General features: G+C 37.1%; 1 pseudogene; it reads left to right on the forward strand.

Annotated features, from left to right (window-relative positions):
• Positions 1-12,837: 12,837 nt before the first annotated feature.
• LOC141832487 (uncharacterized) lies at positions 12,838-16,722 on the forward strand (annotated as a pseudogene).
• The last annotated feature ends 1,328 nt before the right edge of the window (positions 16,723-18,050 follow it).

Here is an 18,050-nt window from a genome sequence, read left to right on the forward strand (position 1 = left end):
GAATATGTGGATGGATGAAAATTTAAAGAACAAATGGATGTATATAAAAGAAGAAAATAATCTTCATTTACATTCACTTATGTTTCCACATTTATATCCATCCACCTTTTCATCCTTCAGAGTAAACAAATGGAGGAGACTCAAGCAATAAGTGTGGCCTGTCTTAACTACAGTATGAACCACCTGGAACATATAAGTCAAGCTATTCATTGATCAGATCCAGTACACATGGATTGTATCCTGTTCAAATTGTGAATCGAATCTAGTGTACCAACTGTTAAGTTATATGAGCTAATTCAGTCATCACTCAGCAGATTGCATAACTACTTGCATTTAATCACTACTCATAAATCCTTCCTTGGAAATCCAAAATAAATCTTCTGCCTTTATCTAAGATAAACTTACCATTTTTTTCTAGATAACATATCATGTAAGCCCTCAAGTTTTCTTTTTTGGGGAAGGCAGATTATGTGCCCAAAGCGTTGGTAATATCAACTAAGGTCCTTACCAACTGAGTTAGTTGACACCAACAAACTTACCATGCATAAACAAACTACTGTTGTGAAAGACGAAAGAGCTAAGGATTACCTTCAAAGGCATGGCTGATGAGGAGGCCAGAGCTCATGCAGCTTGACATCATCTTTTGTGCTATCAAAGAGTACAAGGTCAAACGGAAACTGACAAAAACAGAATATATGATGTGTATCAATACAAAAAGTTGCAGCATGCCCATTTAAGCCAAGTCAAAACGACAGACTTATTTCATGTTATTTATGTACAACACAAGATACTTAACAGTCTAGCAGAACCACAAACTCTCTTGTAGAAATACAACATTCCATGGGAGGGATATGACTTTACAGCACTCCGAGCCACACTTTGCAAGAGGCATGAAAAAATGGATCGGTATTCTAGATGGTTTGATTACGTTCAAACCTCACAATTTCGCATATTACCAAGAAAAAAGAAGAAATCATTACCAAGAAGGCAAAAGAGCATTGCGGTAAACAACAACTAAATTACCACGCAATTCTATAAACAAGTTTCATACAAGGTTTACCTGGGAGCAGCAGGATACCAACCTGTGATCCAGCAAAACTATAGACCTCCCCTGTCATAACTCCTGACTGTCCAAACATTTAGTTTGAATGTCAATCGATGATTGGGCATCACCTTTCAGGATGCAGTTGTCTTGCAGAGGCACTGCTTTCACATGCAAATGAAAGCATCGACCTTCCCAGCACGTCAAAGCAGGATTATTTTGTACGGATATTGTGGGTCCGAGAAGCCCAAATTGCAAAAGCAAGAAACCAAAACACAAACAAGATTGCCCAATAGCGTGTTAACCCATGTTTGAATCTTGTTGGCATAACCTGCAACAGCAAAGAGAAGTTTTCCTGTAAAGGGCCAGTCGTTCTTGTACTACAAATAGAGGAAATTAGATAAAAAGCCCCTTTATTGTCATAACAGTTAAGAACAATTTTACTAGTCACATAAGAATCAACCTTTTCAAATACAATATCAAGTTGCCTACTTATAACCCAAGAATAAATATTAACTGATCTGCCTGCTATTATTACTCATGCTTCTGGGTTGTTGGAATCATAATAGCTTTTGTTTTCAAACTATTGCATGTTATAAACAAAATAACTTTTGGTAGTGAAACAACCAGCTAGATCCAAAATAAGTTCTTGTCAGATCACGTCATTATGTATATTGCATGCTACATGAAAGCAAATAGAATTGATGAAGTCCAATTGTCTAAAAAAACAGAACAAAATAGTAAAATATGGTCTCCAGAGTGATACTCTTCAAAAACATTTTATAACAGTTTGCAGTGTAGTCATGCTCAGTTGGTGTAAGATCACCGATCACATATTTACATGACATGAGGTGCATTTAAATAGGAGTTTAACATGATTTTTTCAAATACAAATTCAGAGATCCATTCTGCCACCTTTAGAAGAGTTCAATGTTGCTTCTTTTGAAGGGATTGGACTCTTCCGCTTTTGAATTCACTTATTATTCTTGAAACGCACACACAAAGAAAACAACAAAATAGTAAAAAACTATACAACACAACAATCAAGTCTTATCCCACTAAGTGGGGTCGGTTATATGGATCTTCCTATATCATTAGATTCTATCCCCTATTATATCATCATCTATATTTAAACAAATTTTATTCTATTTAATCGGTGCTAATCAAATCTTTTTTGATCTTTCTCTTCCTTAATTGATGTGTGTATTTGTTACAGTTTGACATCGTCTAATTGGGATATTTTTTAATTGTCTAAATACATGTCTGTATTATCTTAAATGTTTCTCTCGGGTTTTCCCTCAATCGGCGCAACTCCGACTTTTTTTCAAGTGTTCTTATTTCTTATCATATTCATCTTCGTATGTCCGCACATTCATTTTAACATTCTCATATTTGTGACTCTCATCTTTTGCTATTGGTTATATTGGTTATAAATATTTGTTATTTTTTATAGGCTTTTCCTAGAATAGGTCCTAAACCCCTAACTATAAATAGGACCTTATATCTTGTATTTTGGTATAAGAATTCTTTTACTTTGATAATATGGTATCAGAGCAAGGGTAATTAATTAGGGTTAGGTGTCGGCGCCGATTAGTTTTCTTTCTTCTCGCGCTCGCTCGCGATCGCGATTCTGCCGCTGCCGCTCGCGCCCGTCGCCTCTCCCATCGGCGCTCCCATAGGTTTAGTTCGGCGAACCGAACTTGCTTCCGCTTCTTTTGTTTCCTCTCCGTCGCTTCGATTGCCGCCGCTGCTGCTGCAGCTCCCGCTGCCGCTGCGATTTCGATCTGCCAAGGCCCCGCAATAGGAGGTCTGCGCTATCGCAGCCCCGGTTCCTCTTCGCTCCTGCTGCGCGGCGCGAGACCTGTTCTGCTTCTTCCCAACCGCGGCAGACGGCGGCTCCAGACTTCCTCCTTACGTGGACGCAGCACCAGCTCTCCTTCTTCGGGAGCTCTGTGCGCCCGCGACACCGGCCAGCGCCTTCGTGAGCTCTGTGCGCCCACAACACTGGTCGCCGCCTTTGCGAGCCCTGGGCACACCGACACCCGATCCTCGTCATCACGAGGAGAATAGGGTTGGCTCTTCCCTTGCTCAAGTCGGCGACCCCATCTTCTTCATCGCAGCCCCTGCTCCTCCTTGCCTGAGCATCGTGTCACCTCCTGCTGTCACAACCAAAACAGAGACCATCTCGCCGACTCCTCCACTGCCGTCGGTGCCGCCTCTCCCTTCTGCCGCCTACTTCCTGCTGTCACAGCTCCTGTTTTCCGGCCAGTCGCCTCTCTGCTCCGGCGGTTGACTATGAGAAAGGATCTGTCCGGTCCTCAGGCAGTGGTTAGCTCCCTTCCTCCTCCTTGGTCTTTCTCTGTGTCAGGACCCGATCAACGCCGGAGAGGACAGAGGAAACCTGCGATTTCTCCCGGTGCATATAAGTCACCGTCCAGGAAAGTATCTATTCTCAGCTTGGTTGCAGCGATCACGCGCAGTTTCCACCAGTCACAGCCCATCTGTTCAGCTGCATATCCTTTCGACAATCGTCGTTCTCCGTGAGTTTGTTCCTTTCCTGTGCTGCAAGTTTCAGTTTTAAGTAGGCTTTGATCTTTGGAATTCGGAATTCTTTATTTTTTCCGTGGTCTCATACAACAATCTTATGGTTGAAAATAAACCTTCTATCGTGATGGACATGGTGCCTGTGGTATCTAAAATTACAGATTATAAGTTAAATGGTGCAAATTATTTAGATTGGAGTAAAACTGTTCGTCTTTATTTACGAAGTATTGACAAAGATGGACATTTGACTGATGATCCGCCACAAGATAATTCAAAACAGACATGGCTCAGAGAAGATGCTCGTTTATTCCTTCAAATTCGAAATTGTATTGATAATGAGGTAATTGGTTTAATTAATCACTGTGAATTCGTTAAAGAATTGATGGATTATCTAGATTTTCTGTACTCTGGAAAAGGAAATCTCACCCGTATATATGAAGTTTGCAAAGTTTTTTACCGTGTGGAGAAACAAGATCAACCTCTGATTAATTATTTCATGGCTTTCAAAAAGACATATGAGGAGCTTAATATGTTGCTACCCTTTAGTCCTGATGTGAAGGTTCAACAACGCCAACGAGAACAGATGGCTATCATGAGTTTTCTTGCTGGTTTATCACCTGACTTCGAATCTGCTAAATCACAAATTCTGTCTAGCCCTGAAGTCTCCTCATTACAAGAAGTGTTTAGCCGCATTCTCCGTACAGAAAATACCACACCTGTTCCACCTAGTGGTGCTTTAGTGAGTTACAATAACAATTATATATCAAAAAGATCAACTATTCACAATAGAAACAAAGGAGGAGACTCACAAGCTTCTGAAATTCGGACATCAAATTCTAGTGGTATTATATGTAACTATTGTCGCAAGCCAGGTCATACAAAGTTTGAGTGCAAAAAGCTTCAGTACAAAAATCAACAAAAACATCGGGCTCATATTGCATCCACTAATGATACTTCTGATAAATCGGTGCTTGTCTCTGAGCGCCGACCTTGTCAGTGTCGGATCAGCCGAGGAAAAGAAAGAGGAGAAGAAACCAGCGACGGCAGTGGCAGAGTCCGGAAAGATCACTTGGCAGCCGCCGCCGGTGAGCTACTGGACCATGTATCCTGCAGCCCCACAACTGTATAATCATTATCAGTACCCTTACTAAACCTACCAAACCGGTGAAGATAATTGTCGCATGATGTGAACAGATCTTAGCTAGTAGCATGATAAGAAATATTGGATTTGTTTTCGTTATTATATATCCTGTAAAAGAGTTCATCTTATGTGATGTTCCGGTGAGGCAGTCTGTGGCACTAATATTCAATTTTGCCTTCTCATTCCATTTGAGTTAGCTTCTTCAGTTAATCAATTTTCTCTGCTTTTGCTTTGCCATGACATATCGAGACAGAGAAAGATTTCTTCATCTTTTCCTGCCTTCCTTGCTCGATTTCTGTCCTATTCATGGATTCGGTAGTTTTGTTGTCGGCCTTTTGCTAGTATGAGGCGCTACTGATTAACGTTAGATAGAATAGTGATTATTACGAAGATGAAATATTAGAAAAGAATTATAGAGAAAATTATAAATAATAGTCATTAAGTCACTTATGTGATGATTGATTAGAGATTTTTATATCGTCCTCGGGGTAATGGTGTAACGGTAGGACATCCGGATTGTGACCTAGGGACCCGCGGTCCGATCCCCAGCTACGGCGTATTTGCAGGAATTTTCCTCCAAATGGGGAACGCAATCAAAGGATGCTGGGCATCTGGATTGATTGTCGTATGCGCTTCCCGATTTACCCTGGTGGTCGGTCCGATTTACCCTGGTGGTCGGTGGGAAACTTCCGTGGGACCGGACCGACCACCCCAGGGATTGAGTCCATGAGACTGTCTGAGATTTATCATTTTTTTATTCGAGATTTTTATATCATATGTTATTGTTAAAAAAATAAAATTTGATTATTATATTTATTTTATGTTTGTGTCAAATGAGTAAATATAATAATGTCATTAAATAGTAGATTCTACTATATATCATAGCAATTAATTGAATTTATAGTAAGATAATGTAAAGAACACTAATCTTAATTATTTCTAGTCAAGTATTAATATTCAAGAACAATATTAATATATTGAGACTAGCATGTATGTCAATTTGTTGGAACTTGGAGGTGGCTAGAGGGGGGGTGAATAGCCTTCTTTTCGAAATCGAGAGTTCTCTCCTACAAAACGTTAGTGCACAGCGGAAACAAACACAAGAAAAACACAGGAATATACGAGGTTCGGGGATAACTTGCCCCTACTCCTCGGCGTGTCCGTAAGGTGGACGAGTCCTTGATCTTCGGTAGATCGGACCCCGGCGAAACCGGCTAAAACAATTTCCTCCTTCTCGGTGGAGAGACCTCTCCACAATAATCTCAACAGATAGAGTTAAGCCCAGAGATTACAAGAAAGAAACTTCAACGAGGCACAACAAGTTAAACTTACAGCACAGCCTCGAAGAAAACAAGAAAGAAGATCAAGCTTTCGGGAGCGCGATGAACAGCAAGCTTGCAGCACCAAACACAAGTGATTTCAGTTACGTTACCCTTCTCCTCTGTTCATCTCTTCCCTTTAGCCACAACCATCAACGGCCTCTGAGTCCACTGCACTGCCACCATCTGAGTCACCTGAGCTTTCCGGCACCAAACCAGCTCACTGAACGACTCGCTGTGCAGCTCAGAGCTCGCCAATGTCGTTTATCTGAAGATCAACCACGCCAACCTGACCTGGTGGAAAGTCCAGCCTTGACCCTCCATTTTCATTCAAATTCAAACGCTTCCCTGCACACTTATCAGATGGTTAGCGAAGCAAATCAGATAATCAGAAGTCAGAGCAGTAACGATCAGAATAAAGTATAATCGATCAAGCAATCGATTAAAAACCGTAGTCCTTTCTCATCCATGCGTGTAATCGATCGACTGATCGATTACACATACCCTTAATCGATCGGCCGATCGATTAAGGGCACGGTAATCGATCAATCGATCGATTACCGCTCGTCAACCATTCCCAGTGAACCTTGTGATCGATTAACCAATCGATTATGTTTGAATCTGTGGGATTTCTGAGAACTCACAGAATGTATCGTAATCGATCAACTGATCGATTAAAGAGGGTCTGTAATCGATCAGATGATCGATTAAAACACTCAGCCTTGGTTTAATCGATTCACTGATCGATTGAAACAGGCTAAAACCGATCAGATCGACTTGAGTCTCACCCAAGCCAATCGCGCTGGATCTCGTAATCACGAACAGGCTATCAAGCCTCCTCGGACCATAGTCCGGTACAGAGAACGAGCTACCGAGCCCTCTCTGACCTAATCCGGAGAACGAGCTACCGAGCCCTCTCCAATCCTATCCGGTCCAGAGAACGAGCTACCGAGCCCTCTCTGACCTAATCCGGAGAACGAGCTACCGAGCCCTCTCCAATTCTATCCAGTCCAGAGAACGAGCTACCGAGCCCTCTCTGACCTAATTCGGAGAACGAGCTACCGAGCCCTCTCCAATTCTATCCAGTCCAGAGAACGAGCTACCGAGCCCTCTCCGACCTAATTCGGAGAACGAGCTACCGAGCCCTCTCCAATCTAATCCTCTAATCGATCAATTTGAATATCAACTTAAATCGTTGTCAACATCAAAACAACAATCAGGACAAAACTGCATCAACAATCAAAAAACACAAATATTGATATCGAGGATGACATGGTCTATGCCTCATTGATTAATATAGATATTAAAGATAGAAGGACATCATCATACATTATAGTAGTCACGGAAAGGTTAGGTCGGACATCGACTTTCTCGTCACTTGGATAAAAATGATACATTGCTAGATGTCATTCATTACTTATGTATCTAAAGCGGTTTAGAAACATTACCAATATTACGAGAACATATTGGATCATACACGGCATGATGCTTCGGAGATTAATTGATTTTAGTTTAACTAAAATATGATCCGAATTGGTTTAATTGAGTTAGACTCGAATGAATTGAATTGTATTATGATAATGAGTTTAATTTGAGTCAAATTAGACTCATTTAGATTAGACTCAACTAAATTTGAATGAGATATTGATTTATTAAAATATTTAATGAATTAATAATAGATGAAGATTAATGATTTTTCTCTTCATTGGATGAAGAGAAGATAAAGAGCCAACATGAAAAGCATGTGCTCTATTTGAATTTCAATTGACTTTAATATGGGGAAGCTAAAGAGGCAAAACCTCTTCATATTCATGAGATAAATATAAAAGATTTTTCTTGCATTTTTCAAATGTACAAGGCATTTTGATGAACATTCCTTTTCTTCCTCCTGGTTTTGGATGAATCTCTTTGTGTGACTAGCATCACAAAGGCGATTATTCTTCGAAGCTTGAGATCGTGTTCGTGTGGATACGCATAGAGGCACAGACGCTTGAATGTGCAAGAGATCCGGCGAATCGAAGATGAGCGGGATAAGCGAAGGACACACTTCAAAGGTATAAATATATTAGATAGCTAAATTGAACTTTGTACAAGTTTTATTTCGCATAAATCTCTCGTTGGGATCTTATTTCCGCTGCGAATTTTGTTGTTTGTCGCATATGATTTCCTATAGTGGTATCAGAGCCACTTGCGAAAGATCGTACAAAATTTATGTAATTTTGTATGTGATATAGAAGTAGGACTTGTTTGTTATGGGTTGCATAATTGTATGAGTATTTTGTCTATATGTAAAGGTTTGTGTTGATCAAACTAAAAGGCTATAGCATCATCATGCATATGACAGCGTGCTATAGTCTAATTGCATTTGACAAAAATTTTATAACGTATGGTGTTCATGTTGATGAGGTTGCGTCAGTCTGTTGAGAACGGATTGTGAAAAATCTTTCATGATCTGTTGTGAACAGATTGTGCGATTTTGTTGCAAAGATGCATTAACGGAACAAGATGGGTCTCGGTTCATTCTGATGAATTTTTGACAGTGACTCATTCAAGGAGTCAACAAAATAAATTTTATTGTCCCCTTGACCTCGCCCGCTAATCGACTTGCAGGACAGTCGTGAGGTTTTGACTCATGATCAATTTTTACAAGCATAATAAAATTGATGTCCTAAATATATTTGTTGTGTGATGGATGTCATACTGCATGGTTATGACCCTTAACCCTAATATGATTGTGGTTGTGTGTATGTGCATGTTGTAATGTAATTCATAATATGGCTTGCGTGTCGTGCATTCATCTCTTTTTTTTAGTTGTAAAAAAATAGATGTAGACTCGAATGTAATTCGAGTTTTCTTATTTTGTAATGTACAAAATTAGTGAAAAGTCCATTAGAGGAGGAAGTTACAAGAAGGATGCCGATGACACATGACGACCGAAGGAAGCATTTCGAGAAGATGCTATTTCTAGGTTGACCACTCGATCTTCTCATTGACTTGAGAGGATCGTAGTATACGAGTCATATCCATGTCACGTTTATGCTTATATGTTGATATATGTCATGTGTGTATGTGATGCATGTTTAGATAATAATTTTATCTTAATTAAGTCAACTCGATATGCCTATCAAAATTTGGTACTTATTACTACATCGATCATTTGTTGTTGGGTTTGCCAATGTAAAATGATACATTTTATCATGGTAGAGTGCGAGTGGACAATTGTGATCTTCCACTATCGAACTTTCGGTTAGACTTAACTAAATTACCTCAATTGGATTGAGAACTTAGAGGTATATCCAAAAAGTTGGGAAAGTTAGGTTACAAAATAATTATACTAAGCCTTGGACGATTAGCCAAAGCTCAAGATAATGTATAATGTGGATTTTGACCATTTGTTCACAAAAGTTACATAAGATGTAATTAGCATGTTGTCTACATAATTATACTAAATCTTAGGCGATTAATCAAAGCTAACTCAAGATGAGGTTTCATGAGGATCTTGTCCCACATGAATCTTATCGCTATTGATTGTGGAGCTAGTTGTGGGTAAACTATGGTTACCTATATCTATGACTAACCTCTACTAAAGCTCTATGATTCAATAGAAGCATCATTTAATTAAAAGTCTAATTAAATAATTTGATATGATACTCATTTATGTATTTTAATATTATAGATCACCATGTTGTCAAATACGTTGAATACTCTTTCTTTGTGATTTGTCCTTAACAATGACAAGCTTAACGGGAAAAATTTTCTGGACTGATACAGAAATTTGAGGATCGTCTCAAGCAAAAACGCAAATACCCTAGAGCAATCCATTCCCGAAGCACCCGTCACTATTGCTACTCGTGCCGAAAAAAGATACTTACAAGAAGCATCAAGATGATGCACTGGATGTATCATGCCTTATGCTTGCTACTATGAACTCTAAGCTTCAGAAGCAACATGAAAATATGGATGCTCATGATATAGTTGAGCACCTAAAGCAACTGTATTAGGGGCAAGCTAGGTACGAGTGATTTGAGATTTCTAAGACCCTATTTGCTTGAAAGATATAAGAGGAAACTCCTGTAGGAACTCACGTACCAAAATGATTTGGTATGTGTAGAATTTCGAAAGACTACGATTTCCACTGGGCCAAGAATTGACCACTGATCTTATCCTGCAATCGCTGTCGGAAAGGTATAGTCAATTTGTCATGAGCTATAACATGAACGAAATTGACAAGTCATTGTTTAAAATTGATAAAGGTAAGGGTAAGACCCAAGCCAAGAGTAATATCAACTTTTCTGCACTGAAATCCAAAGGCGGGGTAGCTAAGGAAGGAACTTGTTTCCATTGTGGTGAGACCGGATATTGGAAGAGGAACTGCAAGCTTAACTTAGAGGAAGTCAAAAAGAAAAGAAGTGAGACTTCTGTCTCAGGTATATATGTTATAGAAGTCAATCTATCTATTTCTTCATAATGAGTATTAGATACTGGTTGTGCATCTCACATTTGTATCAATGTGCAAGGCCTACGAAGAACTAAAGCATTAATAAAGGGCGAAATGGACCTACGAGTAGGCAATGACGCAAGAGTTGCTGCTATAGCAGTAGGAACATATTTCTTATCTTTGACCACTTGTTTGTCTTAGAACTAGAGGAGTGATATTTTATACCTGCATTAACTTATAAGAACATAATTTTTGTATCTTATTTGGACAATAAAGATTTTTCATTTATCATAAAAGATAAATATTATTTTATAATGTTAAATGATATGTTCTATTGTAATACACTTATGATGAGTGAACTCTATATTTTAGACTTAGAAAATCCAATGTATAACATAAATACTAACGGTTCAAAAAAATGATTTGAACTAAACATATCTCTGACATTGTCGCTTGGGTCACATAAATGAAAGTTGCATATTTCAACTCCATAAAGATGAACTTCTATACTCATTTGATTTTGAATCATTTGAGACATGCAAATCTTGTCTTCTAGGCAAGATGACCAAGACTCCTTTTAGTGGAGACGGCGAAAGAACTACTGACTTATTAGGACTCATACATGCTGATATATATGACCCTTTTAATGTAGCAGCTAGAGGAGGCTATCAATACTTTATTATTTTTACTGATAATATCAGTAGATACGACTATGTGTATCTCATGAAACATAAGTCGGAATCTTTTGAAAAGTTCAAAAAATTCAAGAGTGAAATACAAAACCAACTGGACAAGAGTATTAAGATACTTCGATCAGATCGAGGTGGTAAATACCTTAATCAAGAGTTTCGTGACCATGTAGCTGAGTGTGATATCATTTTCGAACTCACTCCACCTGGAGCATCACAGTAGAATGGTGTATCGAGAGAGGAATCGTACTCTATTGGACATAGTATGATCTATGATGAGTTAGACAGATCTTCTTATTTCTTTCTAGGGATTCGTTTTAAAAATGACTTTTTTCACACTTAATGAAGATTTGTGGTAGTGAGGCTTACATTCGACGGTAAGTCTCAGACAAGCTATGCCTCAAATCAGATAAATGTTATTTTGTATGTTATATCAAGAAAACGAAGGGATATTACTTCTACAATCTCACACAAGGCAAAGTGTTTGTTTCTAGAAATTATGTTTTTTTAGAAAGAAAATTTATTTTTAAAAGAACCAGTGGAAGTAAAATCCATCTTGAAAATTTTCAAGATATAGAAAATAACATTGAGGTCTCGATAGAAATTGAACAGGCACTACAAAATATTGTGGATCATGAGTTTGTTGCACAAGAAGTTGTGGAGGAACAACCTGTTCAAATAGACCAACCTCTTCACAGATCTAATATGATACGTCGTCAGTCTGAGAGATATTTATTTCTCTTATCTGATCACGATTATATTATGTTTGTTGAGTTGAATGAGCATACATTCTATCAGGAAGCTGTGATGAGCTTGAAAATTGATTAGAGTTCGTGAGATCCGAAATAGAATTTATGTATATTAATCAAGTATGAACTTTGATTGCTCCACCTGAAAAGATCGAATTCATTGAGCGTAAGTAGGTCTTAAAAGACTGACATGGATGGTCTCAAAGTGAAATTGAACGAGTATACATTCTATTAGAAAGTGTAATGAGCTCAGATTTTGAAAAATGATTAAAGTCCATCAGGTCTGAAATGAAATCTATGTACATTAATCAAGTATGAATTTTGATTGCTCCATCTAAAAAGATCAAATTCATTGAGTGCAAGTAGGTTTAAAAGATTGATATGTATGGTCTCAAAATGAAGCTGAGTTACATGAAACACTGATTATTTCATTTGTGTTTAAATACTTTCTTCATGGCTTTAAGTGGCTACATTATTTTTATCAAATTTAGCGGCTGAATGTAGGGACGTTAAGCTAAGTATCAAAATCAAATGAAGAAAGAAAGAAATAATACATCGTGATTCTCTGTGCTATTAAGTCGTAGGTTATATAATATCTATATAAAATTTTTTAAAGACAATTTTATTTTAAATCAGTCGTCTCTGGCTGCATGAACCATGGGACCAACTGTTGCATGAGAAGCATTTCTTCTTTTCAGTCACTCTTTAAGTCAATTCCAATTCCGCGTGACTTGGTTGACTTGGCGTAGTCTTTGATACTTGCATTCAACTCCAATCAACGTCAACTACAGCTCATACGGAGACTCGTCTTCCGTGAGAAGACTGCCGACTGAGTTCGCTCACAGTTTGTTCGCTTTCCTGCTTTCTGTTCTGTCTATATAAACGCTTCTCCACTTCACAATCTGGAATCAAGCTACAACACTAGTCACTGCTTTTGATTCATTCTTGAGATGGCTAAGCAGAAGGTGGTGTTGAAGGTGGTGGCCATGGAAGACGCCAAGAGGCGCTCCAAAGCCCTCAAGACCGCCGTCGGCTTGCCCGGCGTGCTCTCCGCGTCGCTGGACAAAGACTGCCTCATCGTGGTTGGGGATGGAGTTGACTCGGTCGTGCTGGCCACCGTCCTCAGGAGGAAGATGGGTAGTGCCGACCTTGTCAGTGTCGGATCAGCCGAGGACAAGAAAGAGGAGAAGAAACCAGCGCCGGCGCCGGCGGCAGAGTCCAGTAAGATCACTTGGCAGCCGCCGCCGGTGAGCTACTGGAGCATGTATCCTGCAGCCCCACAAATGTATAATCATTATCAGTACCCTTACGAAACCTACCAAACCGGCGACGACAATTGTCGCATGATGTGAAGAGATCTTAGCTAGTAGCATGATAAGAAATATTGGATTTGTTTTCGTTATTATATATATATCCTGTAAAAGAGTTCATCTTATGTGAAGCTCTAGTGAGGCAATTTGTGGTACTAATATTCAATTTTGCCTTCTCATTCCGTTTGAGTTAGCTCCAATTCAGTTAATCAATTTTCTCTGATTGATTTAGAACAAGTTCATTCCGATAATGGCTTTTGCTTTGCCATGACAACTTGAGATAGAGAAAGATTTTTTTAGTCTTTTCCTCTCTTCCTTGCTCAAAGAAGTGTTGAATATTGAGGTCTTAAAGGATTAATATAGTTTTGTAGAAAAATCGTGATGCCATCAATTGATGAAAGTTAAAATTGACTTCAAAATCGAAATCTACGTTTTGCGTAGATAGGTTTAGACTATTAATTTGTTCAAAATCGATTTAGGATGAATGAGAAATTAATTATTCAAAATCAGTCCAGAATAATATTAATTGTTAATTAATGTTATATAAGAAAGTGCATGGGAAATAGTCCAACATCGAAAAAATTCGATGATCTTCCTTTCCTTATTAATGTTGTTGTGTTAATGGAGTTAACACAAAAGCTCTTGTGCTCTCTTATCATGGGCGAGCAGGTGCGAGCCCGTGCGTGGCTCGCCACTCGTCATGCGCACAATGAACGCTTTGTTGGCGCACTTTGCACTTTGCATGTACGTAACATGCCTATGTGGCATCCACGTGGGCAGGGAGAGATGATTGGACTACTGACTGGGCGAAGGTGTGATGGATCACATGTGATGCGATCTGGAGCGTTGGATCGCGAAGAGTCCCGATCTGACCACTAGTAATGAGGCTTGATTTGAAGCGTCAGATCGAATGGATCATTGGATCCAAATCCGACACTGATGACAAAATGGGGATCTGAAGGGTTACAACCCTTCAGATTTGATGGATGAGATTAAGAGGGCTATCTGAAGGATTATAATCCTCTAGATCGAACAACCCAGATTGATCCAAATCATCGATTCAACTCATCATTTGAGCATTTATCTCATCTTGTGCATTCGAATTTCAAAAAACCTAGTATAAAAAAGTTTACGAAAAAGTTCATTGGTTTCAGAATTTGAAGTGAGATTGAATTTTATATCTATAATCTTGATTATGTAATTACCTAATAATCACATAACTAAAGTCATATACGATAATTTAGTATAATGGATTAACTAATAGGTACAATGGATTACCTAATACAAGTGATAATTAAGAAGAAGATAAAATAAGAAGATAATAATTATCAAGTAACTAATAATATTATTAATCATTAATTATTATACGTTGTTTATAAAAATAATAATAATATTATACATTATTTCTGTAATAAGGTGGAATCTGCCATCTCAGCGGTTCCACACGTTCAGCTCCATGACCATCTATGAAGAGATAAATCGAGAAGTTGTAGTTGGCCACGACGGAGAGGATATTGTCTCGACTTCGTCGAGATTTGAACTCTTATCTATTTCTGTAACTCTGCTCAATCGTAATCAATTCAATTATGCTCCGGAAATAATATTATACATTATTAATAATATTAAACTTGATTTTTATACAACAATAATCAATCAATCAAATTTTAACTCTAGATTTTTCCATCATTAGATTTTATCTTTTATTTTATGATGATAATTTATATTTAAATAAATTTTAGCTAATTTTATTATTATTAATTAAATTTTTTATATTTTTTATTTAATATATATTTGTTATGATTTTATATCGTCTAAATATTTATTTTTTATGTATCATTTATGCACTATCAAATTAAGAAATTTCTTTTTTTTTTTAGTTTCATTAGAATGGCAGTGATGTGATGTGATGTATGTCGGCTACTCAGTGGATCCAATGCAGAGAAACCGCCTACGTGTTTAAACGGATTTTAGCTTTTAAATTACGGAAGGGAAGAACTCAAAGTGAAGTTGAGCTCGATGAAACACTGGTTATTTCTTTTGTTTGTTTAAATACTTTCTACATGGCTTTAAATGGCTACACACTAATCAAATTTAGTAACTGTATAGTTGTCAATTTGGATTGGATTGAATCCATCGGATTAATCGCTCCATTAAATAATTTAAGTGAGATTATATTGAAATTTTATCAATTTATTTTAAGATGAGTTTAGATGGATTGATGTGTCTAAGCCTGTGATCCACGTGGATTGATCCGCGACGGATTTGAATTGATCCGCGGATTTAAAAAGTTTATTTATTTATTTTAAAATTTAAAATTAAAATAAAAAATTTAATAAATTAGTAGATTTAATCCGTTTAAATTATAATTCAATTTTAAAATTTACAACTCGAGTTTAAAATTTTCAATTCGATTAATTTAAACTGTAATCTAAATTTAAAATTTTTAATATTTTTTTATTTTTTAATAGATTCATTGATTGACTCATCTAACTTGTAATCTGTTTTAGATTGAGTTTAATTGAAGATTTTTCAATTTGTCAAGTTGATGGATTGAGCTCATTCTGTCTCACCATTTAATGAGTTTTTAATAAGTTCGTCCCGCTACGGGTTGATCTGCTTGACAGCGTAGCTGCATGAATAATGGAAGCATCAGAAACATTTCTTCTTTTCTGTTTCCACTTTGAGTCAAAAGTGGATGGCTACTTAGCTGTTCCAAGTCCGCGCAGTGTCTGCTCTTCCTCCCATTTGACTTGGTTGACTTGACTTATCAGTCTTCTTCTGCGAGGAGACTTCCTACTGAGTTCGCTCACACTTCCTTCGCTTTCCTGCTTTCTGTTCTGTCTATATAAATTAAAGGCTTCTCCACTTCACAATCTGAAATCAAGCTACTACAACACTAGTCACTGCTTTTGATTCATTCTTGAGATGGCTAAGCAGAAGGTGGTGTTGAAGGTGGTGGCCATGGAAGACGCCAAGAGGCGCTCCAAAGCCCTCAAGACCGCCGTCGGCTTGCCCGGCGTGCTCTCCGCGTCGCTGGACAAAGACTGCCTCATCGTGGTTGGGGACGGAGTTGACTCGGTCGTGCTGGCCACCGTCCTCAGGAGGAAGATGGGTAGCGCCGACCTTGTCAGCGTCGGATCAGCCGAGGAAAAGAAAGAGGAGAAGAAACCAGCGCCGGGCGGTGGCAGAGTCCGGTAAGATCACTTGGCAGCCGCCGCCGGTGAGCTACTGGAGCATGTATCCTGCAGCCCCACAAGTGTATAATCATTATCAGTACCCTTACGAAACCTACCAAACCGGCGAAGATAATTGTCGCATGATGTGAAGAGATCTTAGCTAGTAGCATGATAAGAAATATTGGATTTGTTTTCGTTATTATATATATATATCCTGTAAAAGAGTTGATCTTATGTGAAGCTCCGGTGAGGCAGTTTGTGGCACTAATATTCAATTTTGCCTTCTCATTCCATTTGAGTTAGCTTCTTCAGTTTCAATTTTCTCCTTGAGTTTTCTCTGCTTTTGATTTGCCATGACATATTGAGACAGAGAAATATTTCTTCATCTTTTCCTCCTTCCTTGCTTAAAGAAGTTGAGCAACTGTCTGTGCTCCATTCGTAGATTTGGTAGCTTTGTCATCTGTCTTTTATTAGTGGGAGGTGCCGCTTTATTGATATCGGATAGAATAATGATTATTTTGAAGAGAAATATTAAAAGAGAATTATAGAAAAAATAAACACAAAAAGTTAAAAAAATAAAGAAAAGTCACGACAGTGCTATTTTTAAGATTTTTATCAAAAAAAAATTTATTAATAAAAAATTATTCGAAAATAATTAAACATATGTATAAATAGATCATAAATTAAATTATAATTTTAAAAAAGTTAAAAATATTTTAAAATTTTAAAAATAAAAAATTATTATAAATAATACAAAAAAAATATATATTTGAAACTTTTAAAATGATACGTCATAAATGATTTTTGATTTATCAAAAAAAATGAATCAATATGAATTCATTCAAAACCTGTAAATATGCGTATAAATACATCATAAACTAAATCGTCTCGTTCTGATCCAAATAAAAAATTAATTTAAAATCTTAAAATTTAAATTATCGTGCAACGCCCCTACATCACTTATACTCCTAGGCTTGGAACTTTGAATACAGGACACACTCAGTATGACACAGCCATAGCTTTTAGAATCAAGCTCACCATTGCAATGTCTTATGTTTTTGTTCTGTCTCTTTTTTTTTATAGTAATTTTATTTTTTTATTTGCAATATAAGGATAAATGTTGAAGTCAATTTAGATACTTAGTCCTATTTTTTTATAAATAAATGTATTATTTAATTTTTATTAACAAATGGGAAAATGTCTAAAATGACTTTTTACAAGGGTAATAACCAACGGGAGTGTAAGAATTTTGGAAATAAAATCAAAATATTTTAAAATATTTATGAGAAAAGTTTGGAGTAGGTGGCGTATATAATTGAGGAGTTAGCTGGATAATAATTGAGAATGCAACTTGCATTGAGTTTTTCTATTCAAAGCAGATTATATATACTTAGGAGGTGTTTTTGAAGATTATGAGATAATCTTAATTATTTATCTAAAATTTGATAATTTTGTTTAATTCAGATTATGATTGATTCTTAAGTAATAAAAGCATCATGTCATATTAATAAATGAGTTATAATTTAGAAATATGATTACTTTGATAGCCTAAGTTTTTTTACAATTTCAAAGATTAATAAAAATTTTTTTCTATAATTATTTAAAATTAAAATTTTAAAACTAAAATTTGATTGAAATATAC

Source organism: Curcuma longa, chromosome 7, assembly GCF_044706935.1.
Source record: "Curcuma longa cultivar G26 ecotype Majalengka, Jawa Barat chromosome 7, ITB_CL_G26_1.1, whole genome shotgun sequence".
In the NCBI taxonomy this organism is placed as follows: domain Eukaryota; kingdom Viridiplantae; phylum Streptophyta; class Magnoliopsida; order Zingiberales; family Zingiberaceae; genus Curcuma; species Curcuma longa.